This window comes from Gossypium hirsutum, chromosome A06, assembly GCF_007990345.1.
Source record: "Gossypium hirsutum isolate 1008001.06 chromosome A06, Gossypium_hirsutum_v2.1, whole genome shotgun sequence".
Lineage (NCBI taxonomy): Eukaryota > Viridiplantae > Streptophyta > Magnoliopsida > Malvales > Malvaceae > Gossypium > Gossypium hirsutum.
In genome coordinates this window covers 71870968-71887292 of record NC_053429.1, presented here as the reverse complement: position 1 = coordinate 71887292, position 16325 = coordinate 71870968, and positions in this window count along the sequence as shown.

Genomic DNA, 16325 nt, shown 5'->3' with positions numbered 1-16325 from the left:
TGAACAAACTCTCGCTTGTATTCCACAACTGACTTGTTTCCCAGCTTCATCAAAAAATTCATTTTTCTTATTATCTAAATATCGTTTGTTGACATATTTCATTTGGAATTCAATTCGGAAGAAATCCCAGTTAACTAGTTCATTTGAAATAATAGTAATTAAAGCCGACCACCAGTGAAAAGCTTCTTCTTTTCACAACGATGTTATGCATCTCAAATAATCCTCGGAAGGACACAACATTTCATCCATAACTCTCTATAATATTTTTTTTCTAACCAGTACTTGAATCTAGCCAAATTATCACCCACTTTACCTCTAAACTCTTCGACTCCACCTAATCGGACTTTATCAATAGAAAGTCTATGAATATTCTTGTAACAAACCATTTTCAGTGGTGTCAAAAATAGTTGTTTTGGGACCACGATTCCAATAAGAGAGCTAGCATTTAATTATTTATTTAATGTTTACCGAGTAGTATATGGCCATATTAAATTTTCCTTAAGAAATTTTTATGTTTAATTAGTTAATTTAGTAAAAATGACTAAATCGTAAAGATTGCAAAAGTGGGTTTCTATTAGATAAATGGATTAAATGGCTTTGTAAATGTAAATTAATGCACTTAGTTGGTAATTATACCATAAATAATGATAGTGGACAAATATGGGCATGTTTTTGTTAATTATTAAGTTAATAACATAAGGGTAAAATAGTAATTAAATAAATAAATGCATAAACAAGTAAGAATTAGCTATCATCTTCTTCATTTTCACTTTGCTATTTCTAAAACCACCTTTTTTAGGTTAAGAAACATTCGGCCAAGCTTTCTTTGGTGCATGGTTTGTTTTTTATCCCTATTTTCATGATTTTTATGTTTTTGAGTTTGTATTAGCTTAGTTTAGCTAGCCCGGGGATCAATTCGCAAAACTGTTAAAAGTCTAGAGACTTGCCATGAATAATTTTGAAGTGTTTTTTTTTAATTGATAAATTATTAAAGTTGGTAGTCAAAAATAAGTATTTTGTTAAGTAATTTTTAGTGGTTTTAATGTTTAGAGATAGATTATTGAAATAGTAAAATTCAATGTAAATTGTGTGAAATGAGGAAAAATATGAGTTGTTATAAGACTAGGGGGAAATCGGCTAGCGTGAATTTCAACTAAAAGTGGTTAAATTGTAAGTTTCAAATTTAGGGACTAAGTTGCATAAAAGGTAAAACATTAGAGGTAATTTTGTAAATTCCCATTAATAATGGTTATAAGTTGAATTAATTATTTTAAGTTATTTAAATGGTTTAATTGAGTGAAAATTATTGTTTAGATCACGAAACGAACCAAACGGATCTAAATTGAGGAAAAACTAAAGTGCTGAATTAGTCGTCACTTCGTTTTTACAATTGTTTTTGTCAAGGTAAGTTCGTATAAGTATTAAACTTGTTAATTGATTTTTTTATTGTATGTTAATAAATAATATGCTATGTATAATTTAATTTGATAATTGTATGATGTTTTGGATATTCGATCAAATTACGATGCTAATTAAATTGGATTGTTTAATGGTCCCGTTTGAACCTTGTGAATACTTAGGATACAAATAACATGACCTTAGGGATTATACGATTTAAGGTGCTGGTTCTGGATGTCCTACCGATGGCCGAGGTCTTGTATTTGTTGTAGATTCTCTATAGCTCGTGTGAGTAGCATCGTGTAGCTAACATCCCGACTGTAACACGTCAAACTCGGTCTAGACGTTATTGCCGAATCTGGCAATGTCACATAATATGGTGTTTGAAAACTAAGTTTCTACTATAAATCCTTTTCCATTTCATTACTCTTGTCGAATCCCAAATCGCATACTTATTTACTCAATTATTTTAAAACTCAATTTGTTGCGGAAGCTTTAGAAATCATTTAATTTATGAAAAACTGAGTTAATGAGGTAAATTTGTCCATCTAAAAAAACCTTTTGTTTTAGTGAAAACCATTTGTTCGTTGAGTTTGTGTAGTTATCAGATCCACGAAAACAGTTTAAAATCTAAAATAAAAGCAAACAGTCTAATTTACATCAGAAATAACCCACAAAATAATTAAGAAATAAATACCAAAACTGAAATTAAAACAGTTTAAAATATGTGTGGCCACCGTCGAGTCCTCTGCTGCACCGATCTGTCAAGTCTGAGGATTACCTGTGCACATTAAACAGAGAGGGATGAGTTTATGTAAACTCAGTGTGTGACCCCATAGAAAACAATCAATAGCAAATCAAAGTGCACAGTTAAAACAATCCTGGGCCTATGCCCTTTTTCAGTACTAGTAACAGTTTGGGCTTTAGCCCATTTCAGTACAGTGTTAAGTATACAGTAGAGCCTTAGCCCATCATAGCATCAGTAATAGTCAAAATATTCAGTAGCAAAGTCCTACCCAACAAGCCTCTACACACCATTTCCGTCCAACCCTACACTCTATGTGGGGATTAAATCAACCCACCCATCCCTACACTCCAGATAGTACCGAATGCGGAACATAAACAATAATTTAAAGTTGAGCTGTCAGATATTAGGCTTAAGGCCTTTCAGTACACTTCCTCCAAATATCATCATCCCAACCCAATGCAATGTAAACATACAATATGTCATGCTTTTATGCAACCATTAGTCATACGTATACATACATATATCAGTAATCATGCATAATTTATCATTCATCATATACACTCAGATCATACATTTAGGGGTCTAGGTTACGCTTACCGACCTTACAATAGGTTCACATTCGACTTGGGTGACCCGTGCAACCCTAGGAATCATTTCAGATAAATAGGCTTACACGCCCATGTGGCTTGCCTGTGTAGGCCCACGCGCCCGTGTGGCCCACACAGCCCAAATTTTCCTTGGCCGTGGGGATCACACGGCCTAGCCCAAAATCCCATACGCCCGTGTGGTTTGGGTGTGTGGGCCCACACGGCCCAAATCAGTCTAGTCCATGTGTTGCATACGGCCTACCTAGCTATCACACGGTCGTGTCTTGTGTGCCTGGCCTCATCGATCACACGCCCGTGTTATGTCACATGGCCTACCACATGAGTGACCACACGCCCGTGTGGCGTCGACAGTTAGGTTTTCAGCTTTCGCCAAAACTTCGTTTTCTGTGCAATCGAGTACGCACCTGGCTTGTTTTCAATGCTATCGTACTTCACAAGTACTCCAACTCCAGACCTCTAACATACCAACACATATCTTAACCACCAGACCAACAGGCCCATTCTATTATGGTTTTACAAATACTTAAATATAAGCCCACTGCTCAAGTATAAGGCTTAATTCAAAAAAATACCAAAATTTGCCAAACCTAGGGCTTAAACTTGGGACCTCTCACACACACCCAGAACACTTAACCACTAAAACAGATGCATAGTTGTGTCACATTTTTGTAATAACAAAAATAAGAATTTTAGGGCTTTACAGCTCTAACCCCTAAAAGAAAATTTCATCCTCAAAATTTACCTGATCAGAATAGATGAGGATACTGCTGATGCATCGCATCCTCAGGCTCCCACGTGGCCTCCTCAGTGCTATGATTCTGCCACAGCACATTCACTAATTGAATAGATTTCCTCCTTAGAACCTTTACGTCACGATCCAAAATCTGAACCGACTCATCTTCAAAGGTCAAGTCTGGCCTAACCTCAACCTCCTCAACAAGGACAACATGAGTAGGATCAGAGCGATAGCGCCTTAGCATAGAGACGTAAAACACGTCATGGATACAATCCAACACCAGAGGTAAGTTTAACTGATAAGCAACCGGTCTCACTAGCTTCAGAATACGGTAAGGTCTAATAAACCTAGGGCTCAGCTTGCCCCTCAAGATCTTCTTCCATGGAGAGACCTTAAGTAAAACAAAGTCCCCCATAGAATACTCAATCTAGCGTCTTTTCAGATCCGCATAAGATTTCTGCCTGTCCGGTGCAGCTTTCAGTTGATCCCGAATCAATCTGACCTTATCATCAGTCTTAGAAACCAATTCAGGACCCAGAATACATCGTTCACCCAACTCAGTCCAACATAAAGGAGTGCGACACTTACGGCCATAAAGTGCCTCGTAAGGTGCCATCTGAATGCTAGACTGGAAGCTATTATTATAAGCAAACTCCGTTAGCAGCAGATAATCCTCCTAACTGCCTTAAAAATCAATAATACAACTCTTCAACATGTTCTCCAGTATCTAAATCACCCTCTCTGACTTACCATCGGTCTGAGGATGGAACGCAGTACTGAAGTTCAACCTTGAACCCAAAGCCTCATGCAACTTCCCCTAAAATAGAGACGTGAAGCGTGCATCCCTATCAGAAACAATCGAAACCGGTACCTTATGCAGTCTCACTATCTCAAAAATATAAAGCTTCGCCAACTTCTGCAGAGAATAATCAGTACGAACCGGTATGAAGTGCAATGACTTGGTTAATCGATCCACGATGACCCAAACAAAATCCTTCTTAGTGGGTGTCAAGGGTAACCCACTAACGAAGTCCATCGTCACATGTTCCCACTTCCAAAGGAGAATCGTAATCGATTGTAGCAAACTCGAAGGCAACTGATGCTTAGCCTTAACCTGCTGGCATGTTAGAAAACAAGCAAAAAAATCAATAACCTCATGCTTTAACCCCGGCCACCAATACAACACTCAAAGATCTCGGTACATCTTATTCAGAACACATATCCGGCTTCAGAAACACAATACACCCTCAGAGTTCAACCCAAATTCCGTAGTACTACCACTCTTAATCTGTCGAAACCGAAGGCCCAAAGACTCATCCTCCAACTGTTTACCCTTAATCTGATCGATCCAAGTTGGTTTGACTTGTAGCTCAGCCAACAAACTCCCATCATCGAATAAGCTAAGTCGAGCGAACATCGCACTCAGATCAATCATAGCCCTACGGCTCAATGCATCGGCCACCACATTAGCCTTGCCCGGATGGTACTCAATGGTACAGTCATAATCCTTAAGTAGCTCAATCGATCTACGCTACCTAAGATTCAACTTCTTTTGAGTCAGGAGGTACTTAAAGCTTTTGTGATTGGTATAGATAATGCACTTCTCACTGTACAGGTAGTGCCTCTAAATTTTCAAAGCAAAAACTATGGCGACCAATCCCAAATCATGCGTCAGATAGTAGAGTTAGCCTCATGCGTCTTGAGCTGACGAGACGCATATGCCACAACCTTACCATATTGCATCAGAACACAACCTAGACCCACTTATGGTGCGTCACTGTACACTACAAAGTTCTTTCCAGATTTAGGCTGTTTTAGAACAGGGGCCTGAGTTAGAACAGTCTTGAGCTTCTCAAAGCTCTCTTGCTGCGCATTAGTCCAGACAAACGGAACACCCTTACCTAGCAGCTTAGTTAAGGGTGCTGTAATCAATGATAAGCCTTCTACAAACTGCCAATAATATCCCGCCAGTTCTAGAAAAATACAGATTTCAGACACATTCTTAGGTTGTTTCCAATCTAGTACAGCCTCAACCTTTCGAGGATCAACTCGAATCCCTTCAGCAGAAACCACATGACCCAGAAATGTCACCTAAAGCAATCAGAACTCGTACTTACTAAACTTGGCATAAAGCTAGTTTTCCCTCAAAGTCTGTAGGACGACTCGAAGGTGCTAATCATGCTCCTCCTCAGTCCTTGACTAAACCAGTATGTCGTCAATGAACACTACCACAAATCGATCCAAACAAAGCTAAAAAACTAGGTTCATCAAATCCATGAAAGCTGCCGGTGCATTAGTCAGCCTAATTGGCATCATTAAGAACTCATAGTGACCATAACGAGTCCTAAATGCCGTCTTATACACATCAGCTTCCTTAACCCTTAACTGATGATACCCAGATCACAAATCGATCTTGGAGAATACCGAAGCTCCTCGAAACTAGTCAAACAGGTCATCTATCCTCAGTAACGGGTACTTATTCTTAGTGGTCAATTTATTAAGCTGGCGGTAGTCGATACATATCTGCATGGATCCATCCTTCTTTTTCACAAACAGTATCGGTGCTCCCCACGGAGACACACTAGGGTGGATGAACCCATAATCTAACAACTCCTGAATCTGAGCCTTAACCTCTATAAGCTCTTTCAGAGCCATTCGATAGGGAGCGATGAACACCAGAGCTGTACCAGGAAGGAGCTCTATCCCAAACTCTAATTCACAATTCGAAGGTAACCCGGGTAGCTCTTTAGGGAAGACGTCCAAAAAATCTTTTACTGTTCTGATGTCCTTAACAGTAGAATGACCAAAATTAGAAACATTTACGTAGGTAAAAAACGCCTGACATCCCTTCCAAACCAATTTCTCCGTCACTAGTGCAGAGATCACATTAGATAAATAATTTCTACGCTCCCCAACCATGACTACCTTATTACCCTCCTTAGTTCTCAAGACGACCCTCTTACTCGCACAGTCCAGACTGGCACGGTACTTGACCAACCAGTTCATACCCAGAATTAGATCGAACTCCACAAACGAAAGCTCTATTAAGTCAGCCAAGAAGATCACCCCTTAAACATCTAACGGTACATCTTTGAATAGCTTATTAACCCTTATAGATTGTCCCAACGAACTTAGTACAGTAACCTCACTCGTAGTGCTCTCAACTGAAATCCCCAAGTTTTTAGATATGTTGCTAGCTATGTATGAGTGAGTAGACCCTATGTCTATCAATGCAAGATATGGTACATCAAGAATTAGAAACATATCTGTAATGACGTCTGGAGCGTCTCTGTCTTCTCGGTGACGTGTAGTATAAACTAAAGTAGGCTGCCTCGCCTCAGTCTGTCTAGCACCTCTGCCCGGTGCTCTCTGTCCACGACCCATACCATTACCACCCCTAGCTTGGCCACTGCCTCTCGGTGGCTTCTGTGCTACCCTCTATGGCTGCTTAGTACCAGTACCCTGACCTTGCATTTGACTGGCCCTTAACGGGCACTCCCGAATGAGATGATCCAATGATCCACACCTTAGACACGCCCTAGTCCTCCTCCAACACTTGCCTTGATGGGGTCTACCATAATTGACACATCGCTGCAGTCCAGTAGCAGTAACAGGGCGCCCAGCTCTAGCTAGCCCATCAGATCTGGTATTTTTCTTAGGCCTCTGTACAGACCTCGAGGGCTACGAATCCCTCTTGTTCCTACCTTTCTCTGTGTCACATTTTTGGTGCTCAGCGCGCTTAACCTCCTTAGCAATCTTCGCCTTCTCAACCAGTGAAGATAAATCACGCTCCCTCTGTGGAGCTATCAGGACTCTCAAATTATCCCTGAGGCCATCCTCGAAGCGTACACATTGCTCATACTCAGTCGCCACCATACCTCTCGCATAGTGGCAGTCGCAGGAATTTGGCCTCATACTCGGCCATAGATTGATCTCCCTGAGTACGATTCTGGCACTCCCTCCTATGGGGATCCACGTAGCTCGTCCCCACATAATTCCCCTGGAAGGCAGTCTTGAAGAACTCTTAGGTCACACGTTCGAGCTGAGTGCCCTTCTTAACAGTCAGCCACCATTGATAAGCCTCGTCTTGCAACAAAGAGACCGTACCCTTTAATTTCTGCTCAGGGGTGCAATCCAAGTCATCCATGATTCTCTCTGTAACACCCCTAACCCGTTCCATGGCTGGACTAAGGTTAAGAGGCATTACAGGACTTATCGGAACCTTTTTCAATCATTTTGTAAACATATTATACAACATCATCATCACAGCAAATCGTACACAAAGGGTCCCTATAGAAGGTCTACGAGACCTTAAACATGCTTTAGAGAAGTTTCGAGACTAAACTGATCTCATATAAAATTTCTCAAAACTTAACAAATTTTTCTAAGTTATAGAGGTCACACACCTGTGTGAACAAGTCGTGTGTCTCACACGATTACCAGACACGTCTGTGTCATAAATCGTGCGAAAATAGAGGATACATACTGACTTCTACCACATGGTCAGAGACACGCCCGTGTGCCTTGGCCTTGGTCAAAACTGAATTGGGCCACACGGTTGACCACACGCCCGTGTGTCTAGCCCATTTACCCTTCAAAATGGCCACACACACCCATGTAGCAAGGCTGTCTGCCTCACACGACCACTAGACACGCCCATGTGTCTAGGAAATGTCAAGACTGTAGGGTATACTAGCTTAATTCAACAGGGTACCCTAGGAGACACACGACCGTGTAACATGACAATGTGTCGCACACGGCTAAGACACACGCCTGTGTCTCTACTCGTGTAGACAAAACTATGCCGATTATAAGGCCACTTTGCCACCCAAATTGGGTCATTCTTACAAGCATCAAACCAAGCATATTTTATGTCCCAAAGGCATTCAAAAACATACCAAATCATGCACTAATTGACCCATAATATCATCATTCATTCTCATATACAAATCCAACTCAAACATACCAATTCAAAGTACTAACTTCATATCAAAAACATATGATTCATATCACATTTATAACCATACAACTAACTTACCAAAAAGTCCATTTCATTAGGCCATATATATACACCAAAAATATCATTTTTGCATCACATATCATATACCAAAACTAAACCATAAATTCAACCATAATCAAGCCATATCACATGGCTAGATATACACATCTCAAAACATATCCAAAGTTCTCTAGCCTATACATGCCATACTTCAACATTCACATTTTCATATGATACCAAATATAACTCGATAGTGTGGTGATGATCCTCGATGATCCCGAGCTTCCGTAGCTTCGATAATCTATAAAACAATTGGAAAACACACAAAGTAAGCTTTCAATAGCTTAGTAAGCCATATACAAATAAACTTATCACATATCATAATTATAAACCAATTTATTCATATGAATCATGGCATAACACAATAGCAAGTTCATATTTCTCATTTAGCTCAATTGTTCATAATCACTTACTTATAAGTACATCATAATTCCATGTAGCTCACATACCAAAAGATCATATTCATACTCACTTTTCATTGCCAAATTCTATATACAATTCATACGTACCTGAATCGGATATACATTCACATAATTATTCATTTCTCGGAATGCCCGTTGAACAGTTCGAAATTAATAAAGATACTCGGATAGCTCAAAAAGCTCATACAATGCCAACGTGCCAGACGTGATCTTACATGTAATCAAATATCGGTGCCACTGTCCCAGACAGGATCTTACTCAAAATCATATACGATGTCGATGTCTCAGACATGGTCTTACACGAAATCTCATATCGGAATCTTATGTCATGACATATGTATTCTAACTATTTCTATGGTTCGAACAAGGCTTTTCAGACGTCGCCACATTATCGAAACTTTCTCAGATTTCACATATTCAGCTCTCGTATCCATTCACCACAATTCAAATATCAAATAAATAATAATAATTCAATTAAACACATTTATTTGTATATCAACTTACCTCATACTTATTCGAATGGATGAAATCGGCTAATCAACAACTTTCGACTTTTCCAGATCTAATTCTGTTTTTTTCGTTCTTGATCTATAAATTCAAATTTAACTCTTTTATTCAACAAATCATTCAATTCAATCCATATACACATATTTAGGTCATTTTACAAATTAGCCCTCACATTTTCGCATTTTGACATTTAAGTCCCTATTTTATAAAATCACAAAATACACATAATTTCATATTTCTCATGCTTAGCAGAATTTTTAGATACTCTCTAGCAGCCCATAAATTTCACTTATTTCACACTTTAACCCTTCAAGTTCTCATTTTCACAAATTATCCCAAATTACTCAAATTCATCAAAAATTCAAATACAAAACATATTAATCTAATCCAAAGCTTTCATATTTCACCATTTAACATCAAAAAGCTCACAAAATCAACAATGGCATTTCATGAAATCATCAACAATTTCAGAAATTGAGGCATGAGCTTAATAGAACAGAAAGCAACGATCACAAAAACATAGAAATTACTAAAAATCGAGTCAAAACGGACCTTTAATCAAGCTAGATGTTGGTCGAATGCTTCAAAGACATAAACCCTATCTTTTCTTCTTCAATTTCGGTAAAACAAGGATGAATGAAGCGCTAATTCATGTCTTATCTTATTAATCATCATTTAATAACTAGTTTACCATTATACCCTTGCTTTATAACATTAATAATCCACTAACTCATGACCAACTTTGTCCATGCATTAATCCAATGGTATAATTACAACATAAGGACCTTTTAGTTAATAAGCCATGGCAGTAGCACTTTAAACAAGTAGAATGCAACTTTTGCATTTTACGCAATTTAGTCCTTTTCTCAAATTAACCACTTAAACGATAAAATTATCACACCAAACTTTCACACATATTTGATCTCATGTCATAAACACACAAAATAATATTAAAATAAATTTTTGACCTCGAATTTGTGGTCTCAAAACCACTGTTCTGACTAGGGTCTAAATCGGGTTGTTACACTCTCCGTGGCCTCAATCTAGTATTTGGCCACATTAGGGGCGACCCCAGTGACACCCCTGAAAAGCTCAGCTCCATTGAACCGGAGTCTTTCTGTAACCGACCCTCGACCCTTAGATCTAGTATTGGGTTTATTGACCCTCTTCAATACCCTCAGTATGGCTTGGGATAGTACGTCGTCCCTAGCCGATCAACTCTAAAACCTGGTCTCAATAGCAGGTGACACTGGCGTCTCACTTGTGTCCAAATTAAGCATGCTTCCAGATGAAAATGACTTAGCTCGAGCCTCTCTACAACCTCTTCCACAGCCTCTAGTACCCCGTCCATGGATACCTCATGCGCTCATGTCTAGTCAGATTTATCTGGTCTACAAATTTTATGAATTAGTTACAATTTCAGTATTTATTAACAGATGTTTTATGTAAAGTTTTAGTAATTCAGAGTGATTTTTCGTAAATTGCAGTATCTATCAGCTTTGCTACAGTCTCAGGGTACACTAACTAAAATGTTTTCATAGTATACTACCTACAGTAGTTTCAGAATATACTATCTATAGTATTTTCAGTTTAAACTTATCACAAGTTTTGTAACATCCCAAACCCGGTCGAGACGCTATGGCCGAATCTGGTGTGTCACATCAAAGTATTTTTCAAAAATTGATCTTTTCGGAAAGAATCTATTACTGGATCTATATCCTTTTATTATTATTTAACAAAAGTTCTCGTCAAAACGTTTACCAATTTGTTTGCCTTTGGTATATTATTTCAATTTAAACTGCGAAAACATTTTAAAAACTTTATTTTTGAAAGCTCGTGTTCTTTAGAAAATCGTGCTATTTTAAAAACTCGTGTTTTCCTAGACTAGCAGTTTAGTATAAGGAATCAAAATCCAAATTAAAACTTAAAACCCACCAACGGCTTTATTACATAAATTAAAACCCAAAACGAAATCTAATTACAAATAAAAGAAACAGAAGCAGTAGCGTGGTCATCTCTGAGTCCCTCGCAGCTCCAAACCATCTAAGCCTAGGGATTACCTGCGCAGTTAGAAACGGGGTGAGTTTACGGAAACTCAATGTGTAATCCCCATAACAAGAAAACAGTGAATAACACAACATCAGCACAGTTTGGGCCAAAGCCCTATTCAGTATCAGTACAGTCTGGGCCTTAGCCCTTAAACAGTAGCAAGGTGGGCTTAAGCCCAATATAGTATCAATATAAATGCATAATGCAACCCATCCCATACTAGCCAGCACACCACCCATACCAACCAACACACTTGTGGGGATATCAATCGACCCACCCAACCAGCACACTAATATCACAGCAAAGCTGCCAGTAATAATGATAACGCGGCAAAGCTGCCAGTAACAGTAAGTGTGGTAAACCACCAGTAATAATCATCGTGACATAGTCATCAGTACAGTACTTCCTCCATATCATAACCCACCCCATACAGATGTCGTGACATAAATAATACATGTATGCAGTATATCATACTCATAACCAATCATGTAAATGTCATTCACACATTAAATAACCTACCACTAGCATTATAAAGGTCATACCATCAGTTAGGAGTAAATCAGTAATTTTTACCCCTCAGGGATATTTCGGTCATTTAACTGATTTTAGGATATCAGTACAGATAACGACCTTTCAGAAGGTCTACAGTCGTCACGAACGACTTAGACAACCCGTGTGGCTAAAATAGTGTAAATGGGCCTAAGGCCCATTACTCAGCCCAAGTGAGCCCACAGACTCGCGTGGCCCCTTTTAGCCTAAATCTAGCCATGGCTATATGAATTTCATAGCCCAGTCCAACATTTATCATCTTTCATGAATTTTACTACGCGTGGGCCCTTGAGCCCATCGGGCCCCCACGGCCCACAGAGGCCCATGACGGCCCAAGCCCACGAGAGCACTCGCAGTGCCCTTTATAGTCTGTCGCCCAAATTTTGTGGCTTGATAACGCTCGCGTGATCGCAAATGCCGAAGTTTCGACTTTTCGACTTCTACCAATTCGTGGCTACGCAGTGGGGTGAGTACACACCTTTTGGATTTTGGTCAATTACAGAATGGTGTACGATTGCACACCTGCATTCATCATTGAACACAGAGTAAGGTTGGGTGTACAACTAAACACCTACATTCATCATTGAACACAAAGTAAGGTTGGGTGTACGACTACACACCTTGATTTGCGGAAGTGACAGAATCCCTTACGAGTCCAAGGCCTATAATCAACCCAACATTTAGTTAGTCTCCACTATATTCCAATGCAACAGCTGCCCTTAACCCAACTCCTCTACTTACCTTGATCGAAGAGAAAGTTGCCAACGATGTCTAGATTAGTTAGGGTTGATCTCGCGCAACTTGGCCCTTAACTGCACACACGACCGTTTAACAGATAAAACTAATTAAAAGTAATCTGCTGCCCCTAAAGACCGCACACTTAAGAAGATAAGGAGTAATCGCTTTACCCAAGCGTTGGAAGACAGGGTTTCGATGGCCCAATAATGCTCTGCGCCCTTCGTTCCTCAGTGATTACTGAACCCCGCTAACATACAACATAGAAAAAGGAGTCACCACTCGATAAATAAAGAGAACTATGAAAAAGGGATATTCGACTAGAGAAAATAATAAGAGAACACGGTTAAAAGTCATCACACGATATACTTACCACTAGAAGAGAGGCATTGAACTCGCTCAATCAAACTAACCAAGTAATCGTAGGGATTTAAAAAGATGACTAAAAGAGATAAGAAAAGATTCGACAGAGAGAAGGGGTATTACGGTCACTTTACCCTACAGGGGCTTTACGGTCATTTTACCCTACAGGGGCATTATGGTCTTTTTACCTATTAGGGGTATTTTAGTCATTTCATCCTACAAGGGTGTTTTGGTAAATCTACAAACCAAGGGTATTTCAGTAATTTTGCAAACTAATGGTATTTCTAGAATTTTTAAAAGGTCAAGGGTATTTCTTTAATTTTGGAAATCAAGGGTATTTCTATAATTTTCCAAATTAAGGGTATTTTAGTAATTTTCCAAATTAGGGGTGTTTTGGTAATTTTACAAAATAGGGATGTTTTGGTAATTTTGTAAACCAAGGGTATTTCGGTAATTCTACCCTACAGGGGCATTTCAGTAATTCTATCCTACAGGGACATTTCAGTAATTCTACCCTACAAGAGTATTTCAGTAATACTAGCCTACAGATATGAGATTCACATAGTCCAATCCAATATTTACTACACAATCATATAATTAATCCACTTGGGCCCATGGGCCCACATGGCCCATCCCGGCCCAAAGTAACCTAAGCCCACGAGAGCACTCATGATGGCCTCAACCATTACGTCAAAGCTCCCACACGTTCACTCGCACGCTCGTGTGGCTGCCATCGTCGTGTGATCGGTATTTTGGCATTCTGACATTTTCCGTTCTATAGTTAGAGTAGTGTGAAATACACACCTGTTTATGAGAACGCGCCGAAGTCCACGATCACCAACCTTGGCACATTCTGCATTTCGTCTCCCCCCTAAATCATCTGGTTCGCTCTATTTAAAGCCAGCTTCTCACCAATTCTCATGTTAGCTTCCCGATGTAGGATTACTTCCAACTTCCCGATGTGGGATTACTTCCAACCAATAGGAAAATTCCTCATTCTTATGATCACTTCAACCACAGAGTTTCAGTCCAACTCCACCTCCTACGCAGCTCATATAGCAAAATAAATACTCCATTGCGCATCCCAAGACTTGAACCTTAGACCTCATAGTTACACAACACGCCACCTTGCCAGTTCACCACAGGCTCTTTCTGTGTTAAAAACGTCTATAATTAACTTTAAGACATATGTGCCAGTGTCCAGATTCACTTAAGAGAAAAACCATAATGAATTGTAAGAGGCAAGACTTGAACCTAGGCTCCATTGCATCCTTAATGACACCACAACCACTAGACTACATGCTTCCTTGTGTCATTTATTTAACAAAATAATTTAAAAGGCCATCATCCAAGCATCCAGGGTTTTATTGACTTAATACCAAAATTTTTGCTAAAGCCCAGGTTTGAACCCAAGATTTCTCCAACACCTCTCATGGCCATTAACCACTTAAGTAGACATTTAATTGTGTCATTTCATTACACATTTAAATACCTATATACAACCTCCTTACGGATCCACACTTAAGGCCCAATACTTCTAGGCCCAAATTTGGGGTGTTACAGTTTTAGAAAACTTACTAGATCGGCGCTGGAGATTCGGTGTACCACATTCTCAGTCAAATATTTCAAATCATTTGAAAATCAGTTCTTAAAATCAAAAGTTTAAAACCTAACTCCACAGCTGAGTTTTGTAACCTGGCTCTGTTGCAACTAAATGTAACACACCAAACCCAACTTGGACATTATGGTCGAATCTGGGGATGTCACATGATAGGGTGTTTGAAAACTAAGTTTCTACAATAAATCTTTTTCCGTTTCATTACTCTTGTCGACTCCAAAATCGCATACTTATTTACTCAATTGTTTTAAAACTCAATTTATTGCTGAAGCTTTAGAAGTTATTTAATTTATGAAAAATCGAGTTAATGAGGAAAATCCGTCCATCTAAAAAAACCTTTTATTTTAGTGAAAACCATTTGTTCGTTGAGTTTGTGCAGTTATCAAATCCATAAAAACAGTATAAAATACAAAATAAAAGCAAATAGTCCAATTTACATCAGAAATAACCCAGAAAATAATTAAGAAACAAATACCAAAATTGAAATTAAAACAATTTAAAATACGTGTGGCCACCGTCGAGTCCTCCGTTGCACCAATCCATCAAGCCTGGGGATTACTTGTGCACATTAAATAGAGAGGGGTGAGTTTACGTAAACTTAGTGTGCAATCTCACAGAAAACAAACAACAGCAAATCACAGTGCACAGTTAAAACAGTCCTGGGCCTATGCCTTTTTTTAGTGCTAGTAATAGTTTGGGCCTTAGCCCATTTCAGTATAGTATTAAATATGCAGTAGAGCCTTAGCCCATCGTAGTATCAGTAACAGTCATAAATATTCAATAGCAAAGTCCTACCCAACCAGCTTCTACACACCATCTCCGTCCAACCCTACACTCCTTGTGGGGATTAAATCAACCCACCCATCCCTACACTCCAGATAGTACTGAATGCGGTACCTAAACAATAATTTAAAGTTGAGCTGCCAAATATTAGGCTTAAGGCCTTTCAGTACACTTCCTCCAAATATCATCATCCCAAACCAATGCAATGCAAACATACAATATGTCATGCTTTTATGCAACCATTAGTCATACGTATACATACATATATCAGTAATCATGCATAATTTATCATTCATCATATACACTCAGATCATACATTTAGGGGTCTAGGTTACGCTTCCCGACCTTACAGTAGGTTCACATTTGACTTGGGCAACCCATGTAACCCTAAGAATCATTTCAGATAAATAGGCTTACACGCCCATGTGGCTTGACTGTACGGGCCCACACGGCCCAAATCAATGTAGCCCGTATGTTACACACGGCCTACATGGCCATTACACGGCCGTGTCTTGTGCGTACAGCTTGGCCTCATTTATCACACACCCGTGTTATCTTACATGGGTGACCATACGCCCTTGTGGCGTCGACAGTGAGGTTTTTTACTTTCGCCAAAACCTCGTTTTCTATGAAATCGAGTACACAACCGGCTTGTTCTCAATGCTATCACAACCATGAGCACTCCAAAACCTAAAAATCGGTATTCCAAGCCCAATTTTAGTGACACTGACGAAACTTGATTGAAAATCC